Source organism: Pongo abelii, chromosome 8 (genome assembly GCF_028885655.2).
Source record: "Pongo abelii isolate AG06213 chromosome 8, NHGRI_mPonAbe1-v2.0_pri, whole genome shotgun sequence".
NCBI classification, from domain to species: domain Eukaryota; kingdom Metazoa; phylum Chordata; class Mammalia; order Primates; family Hominidae; genus Pongo; species Pongo abelii.
The window spans coordinates 70839669-70858736 of NC_071993.2; the positions used below are offsets into that span (position 1 = coordinate 70839669).

Below are 19068 nucleotides of genomic sequence, written 5' to 3' on the forward strand. Positions count from 1 at the left end.
TTTCTCTGATGATAATGATGTTGAGCATCTTTTTATATACCTGTTGGGGCAAGGTTTATTTTTTACTACACAGACATGAATACAGAAAGTGGAGAAGAATTGGATCTATTAATGCAACCAATCTGCCACAGTAGTTCCATTAAAAGTATTCCTCAAATTGGCTAGGCTTGGTAGCTCACGCCTGTAATCCCAGCATTCTGGGAGGCCTAGGCAGGTGGATCATTTGAGGTCAGGAGGTTGAGAGCAGCCTGGCCAGCATGGTGAAACTATCTCTACTAAAATTACAAAAATTAGCTGGGCCTGATGGCACGAGCCTGTAATCCCAGCTACTTGGGAGGCTGAGGCAGGAAAATCGCTTGAACCTGGGAGGCAGAGGTTGTAGTGAACCAAGATGGTGCTACTGCGTTCCAGCCTGTGTGACAAAGGGAGACTCTGTCTCAACAACAACAACAACAAAGTATTCCCTAAATTGATATAGGATATGAAGCAGTGATGTTTCACTTCTGGATTGACTTAAGAACTAACATTAACCTTAGACTAATTATAGATACCACAAGTATATATCCCTCTTCTTTACTCTTTGTCTGCATTAAGATTAGTTATAATTATTTTTTCATTTCATAATTTTCTCAAAGTCATTGAAACAGATCTAAAACTTACCAGCTTTGGCTCTATGATTAACAAAAAACAACAAAATAAAATACCACATAATTGTATATCATACAGCATCCAATGATGATTACTCATATTAATCTAGTACTTCATAGTTTTCGAAGAAATTTCAAAATAACATCAATTGACTTTTATAATGTCTTTGTGTGGATGGTAGGGCAAATATTATTATGGCCATTTGGTGAATGAAGAAACTTTTGCATAAAAGTTAAAATAATTCACTCAGATACCGTTAATGGTGGACTAGAATCTGGGTTCACTGATTCTACTACTGTTCCTTCCAAATAAGAAGTTATACTTTCTACCAACTTCCGTAATTTTGTGACTGAATGAACTCTAGGTTCTAAACTCTGAGTTTTGCTTCACCAAAGAAAATTGAGATTCCTGGCATTCTTGCCTGGTTTGTTTGAGCTCTTGATAAGTTCATTTGGGTGGAAGAATGCATGGACCAGCCAAGGTCTACAAATCTTTCATATAGCCAACTCAGATTCTGTTCGTTTATAAGCAGAAGCATTCTTCTGAAATGTAGCCTATTGTTTTGAGTAAAATATTCTTAAAATTTATAAATAATTTCTATGGTTGATAGAATAGCTGTTAGATATCCCACAATAAATTATAGAACTAGAAAATATTTAATATTCAGTACTCAAACTATGGATATTGAAAGGATAATGTAGAGTGAATACATTACTAATGAAAGATACTAGAAAATGGAAAAGGAGCGAATGGAGTCGGCTACACCTGTCATGGTGTTCATAATTTTTCACAAACCAAAATTAACTAATATAATTCTAATACTTGATACAATTCCTGGCACATCGCAAATGCTCAACAAATATTTCTTGAAGGAATGAATGATGTGATATGGAAATCTGCTTCGTACGGACAAACTATCAGTTGGAAGATTGTGTTTCAACCCTGTGAGGGCATCTGTCATTTCAAACCCAATAAGATTCAAAATCAAACTTTTTAGCTTCTCTACAGACTCAGCTCAATTTCCCAATTTTTATTTTAATTTTTTGGAGACAGGATCTCACTCTGTTGCCCAGGCTGGAGTGCACTGGTGCAATCACAGCTAACTGCAGCCTTCACCTCCCAGCCTCAGGCAATTCTCCCACCTCAACCTCCCCAGTAGCTGAGACAGCAGGTGGGCGCCACCATGCCTAGATAATTTTTCAATTTTTTTTTTTTTTTGTAGAGACAGAGTCTTGCCACGTTGCTAAGGCTGGTCTCAAATTCCTAGGCTCAAGTGATCCTCCTACCTTGGTCTCCCAAACCGCTGGTGTTACAGGCGTGAGCCACTGTGCTCAGCCCCAGTATTCTTATTTTGGTTGTTGATACCATTATTTTGCCAGTTTTAATTACATCTGCAAAGTTCTTTTGCCATGTACGGCAACATATTCACAGGTTTTCGAAATTAGAATGTGGACATCTTTGAGGGGCCATTATTCTGCCTACCACAGTGAGCATCCCTGTTGAGGCCACTTGATGTAGGTGGTCTGACTACCTCACTGCAGCCATTTCCCACAATGCCAAAGTGCCAGCATGTTAGTGACCGGAGTTGTTTCCAGTTTCAGCTACATTATAGAGTCCCTTATGTCTTGATTGTCATGTCCCTATTCATAAGCAAGGAAGAAGTCTCTATCACTTCTACTCCCAAGGCCCGTCCACATGACCGCTGACTTGGCATTCACAGGTAAACCCGTCCTCTTACACTGAGTTTTTCCTCTGTTAAAGGTAAATAACATAAGGTTACTCCATTGCTTAAAATACTTTAATGCTTTCCCATTACTTGTTACAGTACTTAACAGGTCGGCATGACCTAGCTTTTGCATACCTCTCCAATCTCCTCTCATATGGGTTCCTTCCTTCCTTACTGCATTGTAGCCACATTGAATTTCTTTTTTTTTTTTTCTTTTTCTTTTTGAGACAGAGTCTCGCTCTGTTGCCCAGGCTGGAGTGCAGTGGCATGATCTTGGCTCACTGCAAGCTCTGCCTCCTGGGTTCACGCCATTCTCCTACCTCAGCCTCCTGAGTAGCTGGGACTACAGGCGCCCACCACCACGCCCGGCTAATTTTTTGTATTTTTAGTAGAAACGGGGTTTCACCGTGTTGGCCAGGATGGTCTCAATCTCCTGACCTCGTGATCTGCCCGCCTTGGCCTCCCAAAGTGCTGGGATACAGGCATGAGCCACCGCGCCCGGCCCCACATTGAATTTCTTTAGCTCCTCAAATGCACCAAGTTTTGTGTGTGTGTGTCTGTGTGTGTGTGTGTGTGTGTGTTGCTACATGGACCTCACATATAAAGATACACAGTAATATTCTCTCTCTCTAAATGTTCTTATTCACACACTTCATCTAGCTAACTCAGTTCTCACTTTAAATGTCATTTCTATAGTGATACTTTTCTTGTGATATCAATCTAAGCCATGTCCTTCGCCTTATTCTTTCCCATAGCACCCTGATGGTTTCATTTTTTTTTGAGATGGAGTTTTGCTCTTGTTGCCCAGGCTGGAGTGCAATGGCACGATCTTGGCTCACTGCAACCTCCGCCTCTGGGGTTCAAGCGATTCTCCTGCCTCAGCCTCCCAAGTAGCTGGGACTACAGGCATTCGCCACCATGCCTGGCTAACTTTTTTGTATTTTTAGTAAAGATGGGGTTTTGTTATGTTGGCCAGGCTGGTCTCAAACTCCTGACCTCAGGTGATCCACCCACCTTGGCCTCCTAAAGTGCTGGTATTACAGGTATGAGCCACTGTGCCCCGCAAAACATGTTTATTGGCCATATATATATATATATATATATTTTTTTTTTTTTTTTTTGAGATGGAGTCTCATTCTGTTGCCAGGCTGGAGTGCCGTGGCACAACCTTGGCTCACTGCAACCTCTGCCTCCTGGGTTCAAGCAATTCAATGGCCTCAACCTCCCGAGTACCTGGGACTGCAGGCGCGTGCCACCACACCCAGCTAATTTTCATATTTTTAGTAGAGACGGGGTTTCACCATGTTGGCCAGGCTGGTCTCAATCTCTTGACCTCGTGATCCGCCCACCTCCACCTCCCAAAGTGCTGGGATTACAGTCATGAGCCACCGCGCCAAGCTTTTTTTTTTTTTTTTTTTTTTTTTAGATGGAATCTCACTCTGTTATCCTGTTATCCAGGCTGGAGGGCAGTTGCATGATCTCAGCTCACTGCAACCTCCACCTCCCGGTTTTAAGTGATTCTTGTGCCTTAGCCTCCCAAGTAGCTGGAACTACAGACATGCGCCACCATGTCCATCTAATTTTCATATATATATACATATATATATATATATATATATACATATATATATATATATATATTTTTTTTTTTTTAACAGACACGGGGGTTTCACCATGTTGGTCAGGCTGGTCTCGAACTTCTGACCTCAGGTGATCCACCCACCTCGGCCTCCCAAAGTACTGGGATTACAGGTGTGAGCCACACCTGGTTTCCTTATTATTTTCAGTTGTCAAATGTGTACGTACGTATATTTGTGTGTGTATGTTTTTTAATGTACATACATACATTTTTTTTTCTTGTTTGCTCTGTTGCCCAGGCTGGAGTGCAGTGGCGTGATCTCAGCTTACTGCAACCTCTGCCTCCCAGGTTCAAGCAATTCTCCTGTCTCAGCCCCCAGAGTAGCTGGGATTACAGGTGCATACCACCATGCCTGGCTAGTTTTTGTATTTTTAGTAGAGGTGGGATTTCAACATATTGGTCAGGCTGGTCTCGAACTCCTGACCTCAGGTGATCCACCCACCTCAGCCTCCCAAAGTGCTTGGATTACAGGCGTGAGCCACTGTGCCCAGATGAAACATACATTTTTATGTTGTAGGTTTTCTTCAAAGGACTCCAAATTCTACAACAGCAGGAATGACATACCCAGCACTTAGCATAGTCTGGCTTATATGGGCAGGCAATTATTTATGGATGAATGAATTTCTGTTGCCACAGTGCAAGTTTTAATTCTTTTCAACAAAGATTATAAGCTCCTTAAAAGCAGAGATTGTCTAATTAAAGTTTGATCTTCCACAGCTCAGTAGGTAGTGTCTTGGACACAGAAGGTAGCTGTTCTATAAATATTTATTCTATGAATCTTGAATTACTAACCTAGACTCTCTTTCTCTTCTAATTCACATAGCATATGTGATTGATTAAAGTTCACAACTCATTGTTGGTAATGTCATATAAATTATTAGGCTTGTTGTCCAATTTGGAAAAATCTCCAATAAGCTATTTATTTATTTAGACACAGGGTCTCTTTCTGTTGCCCAGGCTGGAGTGCAGTAGTGAGACCACAGCTTGCTGCATCCTATATCCTGATCCTCTAGCCTCAGCCTCCTGAATGGCTGGGACTACAGACACATATCACCATACCCAGCTAATTAAAAAAACTTTTTTTGTAGAGATAAGGTCTCACCATCCTGCCCTGGCTGGTCTCAAACTTCTGGCCTTAATGGATCCTCCCACCTGGGCCTCCCAAAGTTCTGCAATTACCTGGGAGAGCCACCATATCTGGCTTCCAATAGATTATTTAATATATGACTTAAAAAGAGTTCAGGACCCATCAGATTTCTTTAAACTAATGACACTCTTTAGTTTGTTGTGGATGTCCTCATCAAGTGCTGAGAAAAAAATATAAATTTCTTTTTTGGGCAGGGCCCCGCAGCTCACGTCTGTTATTGCAGCACTTTGGGAGGCCTAGGTGGGAGGATTGCTTGAACCCAGGAGTTCAAGACCAGCCTGGACACATGGTGAGACCTGTCTCTGCAAACAAAACAAAACAAAACACTGCAGAAAACCTGGACATGGTCATGCATGCCTGTAGTCCCAGCTACTCGGGAGGTGGGAGGATCACTGGAGTGCAGTAGTTGGAGGTTACAGTGAGCTATGATCATGCAACTCCACTCCAGCCTGGGTGACAGAGTGAAACCCTGTCTCTAAAAAAGAAAAAAAAAAAACTTTTTTGGCTAGGTATTGATAAATGCTAAATCTTTACAATTTTACACATCCAATAATTGGAATAATTTCCCACAGATTAGCTTCAGGTTCCCAAAATTTCAACCCTGCTTCTCTTCTACTATTCACATAGTTTTTGATGCTAGAACATTGGACACATTAAAATAACTTTAAGAGTTCTGGCCCTGCACCTTTGTTTTACAATGCTGGGTGGATCAGCACAACAGGCAATTGGAGTATTCTTGGAAGCCACTGGGACAGCTGGCAATATCTTAACTACACATGGAAGTGACTGTGGGTTATAAAAATATATCCCAGTAAATTCAAACCAAATGTATTCCTAACTCAACTTCCCTTTAGCTAAATTTCAAAAATGTTTGCTTGCCACTCCAACACTAGACAAAGGGAAACATGGTGCAGGGAAGTCACTAAGGACTAAAGATTGCGGTTTAAAATACATTACTTTTACAAATTTTACAAAAGCACAGGGCAGTGTGAACATATTACTAGGGACCCTTTCAGGGACTTGGAAAGGGCTAGTGCAAATGACGGCCCCTGAAGCTGAAGCCTCCTTAGCTTCACAGTAAATCTGCTTCAGAGTCTACGGCCATTTTAATTACTGAGTAAACTGTCAATTTTCAGAGTCAGCTCTATGTAGGGCCAGTGAATATGTTGATGACAGCTCCATTTGAGGAAGTTTTTTATTTTTTGTTTTTTGTTTTTGAGATGGAGTCTGACTCTGTCCCCAGGCTGGAGTGCAGTGGTGTGATCTCAGCTCACTGCAACCTCTGCCTCCTGGGTCCAAATGATTCTCCTGCCTCCGCCTCCTGAGTAGCTGGGATTACAGGTGTGTGCCACCATGCCCAGCTAATTTTTGTATTTTTAGTAGAGACGGGGTTTCACCATGTTGGCCAGGATGGTCTTGATCTCCTGACCTTGTGATCCATCTGCCCTGGCCTCCCAAAGTGCAGGGATTACAGGCGTGAGCCACCGCGCCCTGCCTCTTTGGTCTTATAATTACTTTACACTCCTAAAAAGTATTGAGGACTCCAAAAAGCTTTTATGTGGATCATATTTATCAACATTTACTATATTAGCAATTAAAACAAACATATAAAATATTTATTCATTTAAAACAACAATAATAAACCTGTTATATGTTAACATAACATAAATAACTTTTTTTTTGAGAGAGGGTCTGGCCATGTTGCCCAGGCTGATTTCGAACTCCTGGGCTCAGGTGATCTTTCCACCTCGGCCTCCCAAAGTGCTGGGATTGCAGGCGTGAGCCACTTCATTTGGCCTAATAACATATTTTTAATGAAAAATAACTATTTTCCAAAGCAAAATAATTTAGTGAGAAGAGTGGCATTATTTTACATTTCTGCAAATCTCTTCAGTGTCTGGGCTAATAGAAGAATCTCATATCTGCATCTGCGTTCCATCTGTTGCAATATCACAGGCATGTAGTCTCTGGAAGACCTCACTGTATTGTTATTAGAGTGAAAAAGGCAAATAAAGTCTTAGTATGAAAATAATTTTGACCTTATGGATTCCCTGACTACACTTTCAGAACCATTGATTTAGACATCATTATAACTACTTTTTAGTTGCCTAGTGCTCCGAGAGTACCCTCTCTCTTTCTGTAGTTATATAATCAACCTCACCTCCTGCTTAACTCAAATGTTAATTATTGCTATACTTTTTAGCATACATGGAAAACTTTAGAAACCACAATTCTTAATGAATAACAAGTCTTAGCAACTCATTTTTCTCTTTCATTGACAAGGGAAAAATTATCTTCTTCATTGTATTCTCCCTCACAGTATAGGGAGATACAAATAAACCCTTGGTTTGGGGTTACTTTATAACTAAGGCAAATGTTAGACTAAGATCAAACGCAACATTGGGTGCCTTATATAAATTAATGTTACTGGAGAATCTAATATTTACTAAGTCATTTCTGTGTGTGAGGCATGTGTTAAGTGCTTTACATACATTATCTCATTTCATTCTCACAAGAATCTTACAAGATGGGTAGTACCTTCATTCCTATTTTACAGACGAGTAAACGGATACGGAGAGGTTGTTAATGCCTAGTGTTACACACAGGATTGAGGCAGGATTTGAATTGAGATAACCTGACCCTGGAGCTCTCAATGATCTACTGATAAGGTATAAAGGTAGGAGATAGAGCACGATTAGTATAAAATGAGTGCTGGGATGTGAGAGGGACAAGACAGCTGAGAAACCAAGGCTGAATCTCTATTATTTTCCACCCTAGAAAAATTCTGCTTTATTTTCTACACTCCCACGTTCCTCTTCTCATTTTTAAGATACTTTACTGCCGGCGGCCTCGTCGCTTAGGCCTGACGCGGACCCTGAAATCAAGGAGGCAAACTGAACAGGAGCGGGGGAAACCCCGTGGTAACCACGGTAACGGTGGCGGGGCGAGAACCCTGCGCAGGCGCGTTACATCCCAGTCCCGCTTACCCACACCAAGGCGGCCGGTCCCAGCCACACCTCTCGGCCTGAGACTCCACGGGCCGGCCACGGGTGGGGACAGCAGGGAGGCACGGGCTTGGCGCCTGCGCAGTCGCCGGGGAGCCGGTGTGCTCGAGCTCACGTAGCGAGGGCTGCAGTCGCCTCCTCCCTGGCGCTGCCATCGCGGCCTAGAGGTTATAAAAGGGCTAACGGGCTCCCTCTGTTGCCCAGTCGCGCCGCCAGCGGGCTGAGGGTAGGAAGTACCCGCTCTGAGTGGAGGCGACTGGGGACTGAAGAGCGCGCAGCCCTCTCGTCCCACTTTCCAGGTGAGACGCTCCCTCGACCCCGGAGACTGAGGCTGAGGCCATGGGGCAGCCGTGGACCTTCTCGGACGGCTGCGACGATCCATTCCTCCCCGCTGTGGTGGTACTTCTGGGGCGGGGGTTCCCCAGGTTACCACAGCAGCCTCGGTTCCTTCCCCTCGGGAGACTCGGCCCTTCTCCCTGCGCCACGCGACTCCCGGCGGCCCCGCTCCTTCGTGCCCCCCTTCCTATCTCCGTCCCTGGTGCGCCTCGGACCGCTGGGGCTGCTGCAGCCTCAGTCCCCGCCCTAGGGACAAGGACTTTCTTGAATTTTCTTTCCCGGGGAGGAATCACTCTTGCTTTTTTTTTTTCTCCAAGTTCTCCTGCACCTGGTCCTCCCTAACGAAGCTAAGGGGAACGCGAGCGCGGGGCGTGGGCTTTTGGCCGCCACAGCCGCAGATGGTTCGCATGTGGCGGTGGAGAGCGGATTTTAAGGCTTGGAGCTGAATCCGCAGCGCTCCAGGCATTTTTGCCCTATCGAAAGTCGCCGGGAGTTGGGGGGACCTCTCCAGAAAGTTCCGGCTGAACTCATCTGTTGCGCGCAGCGGTGCGGCCTTAGCAGCCAGACGTAGCCCGGGGCGCCGAGTTTGGTGCTCGTAGCACCGAGGAAGTAAGATCTCAGGTCACCTCGTCGTCAGGGAAGCTTCCTTCCCTCTTCTTCCCCATAACTTTTTTAAAAAAGAGCCAAGAGCTCTTCTCTCAATCTCTGTCTGTCTCTCTCTGCCGAGAATTTGCAGCTTTTAAAAGTCCACATCAGTCCAACAAATTCCATGGTTGTGTGAGGATTTTGAGTTGGATTACATGGCTGGCCCCCGGATGTATGTTTCAATGGGGAGGAAGGATGGTATGATAACTATGAGAGTCTTTCTCCTAAATAATCGAATCTGTTAAATACAAATTCAGTGTTTAGACACTGACATCTTATGCGTTCCGGATAGAGTGAAGACTCTTGGAATTTTGCACTGTTTTCTTTAAGAAAGGGTTGAAGAAGCAGCTAGATCCTCTTTTAGGAATTGATCTAAAAGGCCAAAGAGACTTGCCAATTTCCACTTAACTGTTTCTGGTTTCTCCGAGAGCAGTGGTTCTTGGACTTTCCCTAGGAATGCACTCGGAGGGGATGAAATAGCCACTACGTGAGGGGGGGGGGGAGGGGCAAAGACGTGGCAGCAGTGTTCTTTCATCAATTTTTTACTCTTTTTTTTTTAAAGTTCTGGTTAGAAACGTATTTCCCCTTTTAGGTTTAGACGTAGCTTATGAATGAGGCTAGTCTTTTCCTAAAATAATCAGATGAAAAATTCAGTCTGCATAGCAGGAACATTGGAAGTTAATTTAAAAACCATTTTAAAGGGATTTTAAAAATCAAGTTTCTATGGAGAAAATAGGTATCCTAAGAATATATTCAAGAAGCTGAAAGTGAACAACCTCAATTATATTTTGTCTTCATTTGAAATGTGAATACACACCCCGTGATTTTTTTTTTTTTTTTTTTTTAGCTTGTGAGCGTAATTTAAGAATCTGAAACGTGAACTTCAAATTTTACTTTTTTCTTTATGTGGGAAAAGAGATTTTATCACTTACCTTTAGTAAAATTCATAGTCAGTTTTGGTTTTGAGACATTGTGTCTTAAGTCCTGCCATTGTTTTTGATAGCTGATGGCAAATGTTTCTTAGATTTACATAGACTAACTAGGAAAAGGACTATTTCTGTCTCTTTTAAATGGGTAGTGCTGTTTTTATTGACATTTTGAAATGAGTTTTATTTTGAAGTACTGAAAACCAGGACTTTGGTAGGAGGATAATTACATTGGCCATTTTGTGTTTTGGTAACTTAGATGGTAAAACAGATGAAAAATGTGTACAACTTTTAATTATGCCAAAAAAATTAGTGCAAAAGTATTGAAAAAAAGTTTTATATTGCCTGTGTAGTCTCGGTTGTTGCAGATGAATCTTGGCTTTTTGGCAAGGAGCTGTTAGTTAACCTTTTCTATTACTGCAGAGTAAGTTGTATACTGAAAAGCAGTGTTTTTCAGTAGGGCAATTAAGTTCAAACGGCATTTATTCCAGAGATGCAGCAAGAGCTGGGACAGCCATAAAGCGTATGAGCCTTCCTTTCTGTGGAAGGAATGCTTTATTTTACTTAGCAACCAGTTATCAACTAGGATATAATTATTGCTCTTGAATTGACCTGTGAGATACATAATAGTGGTTCTCAAACTATTTTAAGGTCATGAAATCGTTTGAGAATCTGATGGAAGGTGTGGTCCTATGTCAGAAAATGCAAATACACCCTACATGGAATTTTATAGGTCACTTCCTGTCCCCCCACTCAAGTCCATCCATGAACTTTATGATAAGAACCCCTAAAAAGTAAGAGATGTGAAGCTACTCTTTAAGGGTATCTAGGTGTCTTGAGGCAGTATTGAATGTTTCTGAAAATTGAGCTGGGCATGTAAGTCTGACTGGACTTGTATATGTGGGTGACCCTAACACATTTTTGCCAAAAGGGTTTCAACAAAAGTTAATAGGTTGTTAGAATTGTTGAAGTGCTAAATTGTCTAGTCTGTGAAAGTATATCACATTGCATGCTCCCTCCTATATAGGGTAACTTAACTTTGGTTTTCCATTCTGAAAGTGGAACAGGCTTGGAAGTAAAAAATAAATTACACAGGCTCTTGGCATTAAACTTTATTGCTTTTCTTGCAGTGAGATCTTGAGTCTTGTAATTAAACCATAATGTGTTGTGTGTGTATAAATATATGAATATATATAAAAAAATCCAAATAAAATGAGTGTGTGTGTATATATATATATATTTTTTTTTTTTTTTGAGATGGAGTCTCACTCTGTCACTCAGGCTGGAGTGCAGTGGTGCAGTCTCGGCCCACTGCAAGCTCCGCCTCCCGGGTTCACGCCATTCTCCTGCCTAAGCCTCCCGAGTAGCTGGGACTACAGGCGCCCACCACCACGCTAATTTTTTCTATTTTTAGTAGAGAGGGGGTTTCACCGTGTTAACCAGGATGGTCTCGATCTCTTTACCTCGTGATCTGCCCGCCTTGGCCTCCCAAAGTGCTGGGATTACAGGTGTGGTCACGCCACCGTGCCCGGCCAAAGCTTTGTGTTTCTATTCAAGAAATTTATTTGTATAAATTGAAGCTGTCCTGTCATTAAGACAGCTTCAATTTCTCTAGCTGAATAAGTATTGTACCTAAAGAAAAGCTTCGGCAATTCAAAAGGACTCTCATTTAGGTTACTCCAGCAGTTTTTAAACTCGGTGTGATGAAAAACATTCTTTTTCCTGGTCTTCCTTTGGATGATCAGTGTGACTGTTAGTATATTTGGTTTGACATTTGCTAAAAATACATTATAGAGATTCAGACTTCTTACCTAGTTGTCATCAGTGAATGAGTTCTATATTGGGACTTTCTCTTCTTCATGTTTGGTGTTTCATAAAAATGTGTCCATATTACTCATTTCTTTCTTAAATAGTAATATTATGTGGAATTAGTACACTCAGCCTTACTGTCTCTCTGTGTCTTTTTTTTTTTTTTTTTAAGAGATAGGATCTTGCTGTGTTGTCCAGGATGGAGTGCAGTGGTGTGACCATAGCTCACTGCAGCCTTGAACTCCTGGGCTCAAGCAATCCTTCTGCCTCAGCCTCCGGGTGTAGCTCGGGGTACAGGTGCATGCCACCATGTCTAGCTAATTTTTTAATTTTTTGTAGAGATTGGATCTTGCTCTGCTGACCAGGTTAGTCTCGAACTCCTGGCCTCAAGTGATTCTGCCATCTGCCCCACAAAGTGTTGGGATTATAGGTGTGAGCCACCATGCCTGGTCATCCTTACTCTCTTGTTGGACACTTGAGCTATTTCTCCATTATAAGTAGTGCAAAGAGAGGACTGTAATTTAGTGGCTTATTTTATCAACCTGTATAACTACAGTAAACTTTAACCAATTTTTTAATTTTTAAGTTTATATTTAAATTTTTTTTAGAGACAGGGTCTTACTATGTTGCCCAGGCATGGTGGCTCACACCTGTAATCACAGCACTTTGGAAGGCCGAGGCAGGAGTATCACTTGAGGCCAGGAGTTCAAGACCAGCCTGGTCAGCATAGTGGGACCCCATCTCTCTACAAAGAAAATTTTTTTTTTAATTAATGGGGCATGAGGTTGCACGCATCTGTAGTCTAACTACTTGGGAGGCTGAGGTGGGAGGGTCGCTTGAGCCCAAGAGTTGGAAGCTGCAGTGAGCTATGATAGCACCATTACACTCTAGCCTGGGTGACAGTGCAAGACCCTGTCTCTAAAAAAAAAAAAAAAAAAAAAAATTTACAATATGCCCAGTAGACTGTAGGAAAATCAAGAATGATGAGAAATGTTTCATAGGAGTAGGACATAAAAATTACATGATACAGCACCATGTGGCTAACATTTTAGTAGATATTAAATCTGTAGCACTGAATGGAAATGCATATCTAGATTCATATCCTCTACAACCATGAATTCATTTTTCCCTGTTCTAGTATATGTGGTCTTATTTTGTCTCTCTTTACCTCAACTTGAGAAATTTGGATCTGGCATTAGAATAAAGAGATAATTGAAGGCTAGAAAGAGAGGTAGACTGGGTGGAAATAAAACTGGAATTTTGACAGAATAGCCTTGGGAGGGATGAAGCTGAGTATACCTGGGCCTCAGAGCAATAATCCATTTTTTAGGAGGAAAGGGACTGCTAAAGCCAGCTTTAGAGTATTCTACTCTGACCTGAGTGGCCTTGGTCTGAATAGCTCATGTTCAGAGATAAGAGTATATTTAACTTTTTTGTACTAAGAATAGTATTTGAGTAATGCTATAGGTACATATGAGAATTTGGCCTTCATCTCTGCAGAGTCAGTTAAACACAAGTTTCTCTAGATATTTCCATTACAGGAATCAAAGCTCTTTGATTTTTGGAACTTCAGTAAAACCCAAGAATCAATAGCCGAGAACTATCATACAAGTCATAAAATTAAAAGGCATTGAACAGTGTATGAAACATCAGATAACCTGTTACATGTGTCTGCAACAATAAATTAGATATTAACTGATGGTAAGTAGGCTCAAGACTTCTCTTACAGTTCTAATCTTATATTAACTAGATTTGCGTATCTAATTTCTCCAAAAATATGATCAAGGAATGTTTATTTTAGACTAGGCATGGTGGCTCACATCTGTAATCCCAGTGCTTTGGGAGGCTGAGGTGGAAAGATCTCTGGAGCCCAGGAGTTCAAGGCTGCTGTGAGCTCTGATTGTTCACTCCACTCCAGCCTGCGTGACAGAGCCAGACCCTGTCTCAAAAAAAAAAAGTTGATATTTCTAAAACCTACTGGTTGAATTTAGGACCTCAAAACGTTACTTGTGTGTGTAACCTTTGTTCTTGCCCTATGGTTCTGACAACCTTCCTCCTTTTTTTTATTTTTTTTTTGGTAAACTCAGGCAACATATTCATAGTCAAAGGTTACGTGAAGACATTCTCAAATTTACATGATTTCAAAATTTAGTTAGTTCTTTTTTTTTTGAGATGGGGTCTCACTCTGTCGCCCAGGCTGGAGTGCAGTGGCGCAATCTTGGCTCACCTCAACCTCCGCCTCCTGGGTTCAAGCAATTCTCTGCTTCAGCCTCCCGAGTAGCTGGGATTACAGGCACCCGCCACCACGCCCGACTACTTGTTTGTATTTTTAGTAGAGACAGGGTGTCACCATCTTGGCTGGGCGGGTCTGGAACTCCTGACCTGGGGTGATCCATCCGCCTTGGCCTCCCAAAGTGCTGGGATTACAGGCATGAGCCACCGCACCTGTCCTGCAGTTACTTCTTTTAACCTCAAAGATATTTTGAAAATAGACCTCAATTTACTATGCCTGAATTTAAAAAACCTTAATATTGTATTTGAAAATAGTGAATAGTGACCATTGCCACCAAGTAGAGTGATAGTGATAAGTAAAACACTAATCTTTGATATAAGGGTGATTACTAATAAATTGAATAAATTGATATATTTTAACGACTATTGAGCAAAATTGACAGGACAAATTGCATATATTTACAGTGTACAATTTGATAAATTTGACAAAAATATCTACTTAAAAAAATGTCAGTACAATCAAGGTAAGGAACATATCCATCACCTTCAAGAGTATCCTCAAGGCCAGGCACAGTGGCCCAGGCCTGTAATCCCAACACTTTGGGTGGCCGAGGCAGGAGGATTGTTTGAGCCCAGGAGTTCCAGACCAGCCTGGGCAACATAGAAAGACTTCATCTCTACACAAAATAAAATAACATTAGCTGGGTGTGATGGTGCCTGCCTGTAATCCTAGCTACTTGTGAGGCCGAGGCAGGAGGATTGCTTGAGCTGGGGAGGTTGAGTCTTCAATGAACTGTGATTGTGCTACTGTACTCCAGCCTGGTGACAGAAATGAGTCTCTGTCTCAAAAAAGAGTATACTTGGCCAGGCGCAGTGGCTCACACTTGTAATCCCAACACTCTGGGGGGCTGAGGCAGGAGGACTGCTTGAGTCCAGAAGTTCAAGACCAGCCTGCGCAACATGGTAAAGCCCTGTCTCTACAAAAAAATTAAAAAATTAGCCGGGTGTGGTGTTGCGTGCCTGTAGTCCCCGCTACTTGGGAGACTGAGGTGGGAGACTCACCCAAAGCCTGGAGATTGAGGCTGCGGTGAGCCAAGATCACGCTACTGCACTCTAGCCTGGGCATCGGCAGTATCCTTATGACTTTTTGTAATCCCTTCTTTTGCTCCTTACTGCCCTCTCTGTATCCCTAGGAAACCATTGTTTCCGTTGCTTAAGATTAGTTTTTATTTTCTAGAGTTTTATAAAAATGTAATTGTATTGTATATACGCTTTTTTTTGGCACGGGGAATCTCCTTACACTCAGCGTAATTATTTTGAGATTCATCCATGTTGTTACGTGTTCATAGTTTTTTATTGTTGAATTGTATTACATTTTATGAATATACCACGATTTTTTAAACCCATTTACCCTTTGATGGACATCTGGATTGTTTTCACTTTTTGACTATTACGAATAAAGCTGCTATGAGCATTCATGTACAAGTTGTTGGAGAGAGATATGCTTTCTTTTCTCTTGTATTAATGCCTAGGAGTGCAACAGCTAGATGTGATAGGGAAATATTTTTTCCCAGTTGTTGGCTTGTCTTCATTCTTTAAACAGTGTGCTTCAAAGAGCAGTTTCTATTCACAGACAACATGTCTATGTAGAAAATCCTAGACTCTTCAAAAAAAGCTCTAGTGAAAAAGTGAATTCAGCAGAGTTGTAGCTTAGAAGGTCAATATACAACAGTAAATTGTATTTCTATATACTAATAATGAACAATTAGAAACTAAAGTGAAAAATTCCCATCTCAATAGCACTAAAAACCATGAAATACTTAAGTATTAACTTTTCAAACGGTGTGTAATATTTGTATGTTGAAAATTATGAAACACTGATTATATCATGTTCATGGATTAGAAGACTCAGTATTAAGATACCTACTCTTCTCAAACTGATCTATAGATTCAGCGCATTTCTAGTCCAAATCTCAGAGGATTTCTTATAGAAACTAATGAGCTGATTCTAAAATTAATATGGAAAACCAAAGGAACTAGAAAAGCTAAAACAATTTTGAAAAAGAATAACAAAATTGGAAGAGTCACACTACCTGATTTCAACTTAGTTTAAAGCTGCAATAACCAAGACTGGTATTGGAGAAAAGATAGACATACAGATCAGTTGAACAAAACAGAGAATCTAGTCACACAAAAATTGTCAATTCATTTTGAAAAAGTTTAAGGGCAATTCATCAGAGGATAGTCTGGAACAGTTGAATATTCATATGCAAAGAAAAAACAGAATCTTTGTTTTATTTGGGCACCAAGTATCCACTGTTGGACACTGGGCAGTCCCTTGCCCAGGAATTTATATGAATATTGGGACAAGTGACATATGAATCCACCAGTGGATATGAAATAAAGTTTAATCACACAGTAAACAGCAAAAGGATTCCTCAAGGTCAAGGACTTAGATTTGGTCCAGAATGAAGCAAGAGTGAAACAGGGTGGGTGGCTTTGGTTTTTATTATGACCAGAAGGTGGAACTTGTTTGATGGTCCCCATATGTGGTATTTACATGGTTTCAACTTCACACCAATACCAAGGGAGGGAATACTGGTCCCCATGTGTGGTATTTACATGGTTTCAACTTCACACCAATACCAAGGGAGGGAGTACCTGGGCTTTCTTACAGACTTACCCAGATGTGGGACAAAAGGGAGAGAGGTGTGGGACTTGAAAGCAGTCTGCACTCAAACATCAAAATGAAATCTTTTTATTAGAGCCTCAATCTGTACTTCACACTCTATGCAAAAATTAGCTCAGAATGGTTCATAGGCTGGGTCTGGTCACACACATTTATAATCCCAGCATTTTGGGAGGTTGAGGCAGGAGGATTGCTTGAGCCCAGGAGTTTGAGACTAGCCTTGGCAATAGAGTGAGACCCGTTTCTATTTAAAAAGAGGTTCATAGATTGTGAAGTAAAATGTGCAGCTATAAAATATTTGAAAGAAAACATAGGACAAAAATATTTTTGACCATGGGTCAGGCAGAGATTTCTTGGACATGATACCAAGAACATGATTCATAAATGAACAAACTGATAAATTAGACTTCATCAAAATTAAGAACTTCTGCTCTTCCACACTGTTGAGAGAATAAAAAGACTTCACAGACTGGGAGAAAATATTCCCCATCACATATCTGACAAAAAATAGACTGTATGAGGAACTCAAAGCTGGGCATGGTGGTTCACGTCTGTAATCTCAGCACTTTGGGAGGCCAAGACTGGAGGATTGCTTGAAAGTCCAGGAGTTTGAGACCAGCCTGGGCAACATAGCGAGACCCCATCTCTATTTAAAAAAAATAAGTAAACAACTAATTAAAAAGAGCAAAAGATTTGAGTAGACACTATGCAGGAAGGTGTATGAACAGCAGATAAACACCCCAAAAGGTGTTAAACATAGGCCGGGCATGGTGGCTCGTGCCTGTAATCCCAGCACTTTGGGAGGCTGAGGTGGGTGGACCACCTGAGGTCAGGAGTTCAAGACTAGCCTGGCCAACATAGCGAAACCCTGTCTCTACTAAAAATACAAAATTAGGTGTGGTGGCACGTGCCTGTAATCCCAGCTACCCAGGAGGCTGAGACACCAGAATCACTTGAACCCAGGAGGCGGAGGTTGCAGTGAGACAAGATTGTGCCACTGCATTCCAGCCTGGGCGACAGAGTGAGACTCTGTCTCAAAAAAAAAAGGCATTAAACATCATTAGTAATTATGGAATTGCAAATTAAACCCATAAGGAGATACTACTATATGCCTATTGTGAAAATTAAGATATTAAGAGAAACTAAGGAAAAAATGGCAATACAAAATCCTGGTAAGAATGGGAGCAATGGAAACTTTCATCCTTTGCTGTTGGGAGGGCAAATAGTGTAGCTACTTTGGAGAAACGTTTGGCAGTTTTTTATGAAGGTAAGTATATACTTGTCATAGGACCCAGCATTCCCGCTCCTAGGTATTTACCCAAGTGAAATGAGAACTTAGGTTGATTTCCTATTTTTTTTTTTTTTTTTTTTTTTGAGATGCAGTCTCACTCTTTTGCCGAGGCTGGAGTGCAGTGACACAATCTCGGCTCACTGCAGCCTCCGCCTCCTGGGTTCAAGCAATTCTCCTGCCTCAGCCTCCCAAGTAGCTGGGATTTACAGACATGTGCCACCACGCCTGGCTAATTTTTGTATTTTTAGTAGAGATGGGGTTTCACCATGTTGGCCAGGTTGGTCTTGAACTCCTGACCTCAAGTGAGTCAGGAGTAATCCCGGCCTCCCAAAGTGCCGGGATTACAGGCGTGAGCCACCGCTCCCAGCCTGTTTTCTTTTTAATTTTTTTAAAACAGCTTTATTGAGTAATAATTCATGTACCATACAATTTTCCCTTTGAAGTATACATTTCAGTGGCTTTTAATATATTCACAGTTGTGTTACCACAACAATCAATTTTAAAACATTTATATCACTCCAAAAAGAAACCCCAGACCCAGTAGCAGTCACTCCCATTGTCCCTTGCCTAACCCTGGGCAACCACTAATCTACTTTTTGTCTCTAGAGATTATTTTACTTAATGTTTTCAAGGTTCATTTGTGTTATATATCAGTACTTCATTTCTGTTTATAGCCAAATAATATTCCATTGTACAGATAGACCACACTTTGTTTACCCACTAATGGATATTTGGGTTATTTCCACCCTTTTGGCTATTATTAATAATGCTGCTGCCATGAACATTCATGCAAAAGTTTTTGCCTGGACATGTGTTCTCATTTCTTTTGGGTATAGACCTATGAGTGAAATATCTGGGCCATATGGTTATTCTGTTCAGGTTTTTTGAGGAACTAAACTTTTCCAGACGAACTGCCTCATTTTACATTTTTACCAGCAATGTATCAGAGTTCCAGTTTCTCTGTGTCCTTGTCAA

The 19068-nt window shown here is 41.4% G+C and overlaps 1 protein-coding gene across 2 annotated transcripts in view; it reads left to right on the plus strand.

The window, feature by feature from the left end:
* Positions 1–8117: 8117 nt before the first annotated feature.
* The window catches only part of P4HA1 (prolyl 4-hydroxylase subunit alpha 1), an 87577-nt gene continuing 76626 nt past the window's right edge, over positions 8118–19068 (plus strand). The window contains exon 1 of one of the 2 annotated variants that reach the window (XM_024253030.3): positions 8118–8464. The gene's annotated coding sequence lies outside the window, so the exon portion shown is untranslated. The remainder of the gene's footprint in view (positions 8465–19068) is intronic. The other variant, NM_001132261.2, reaches the window with a different exon arrangement.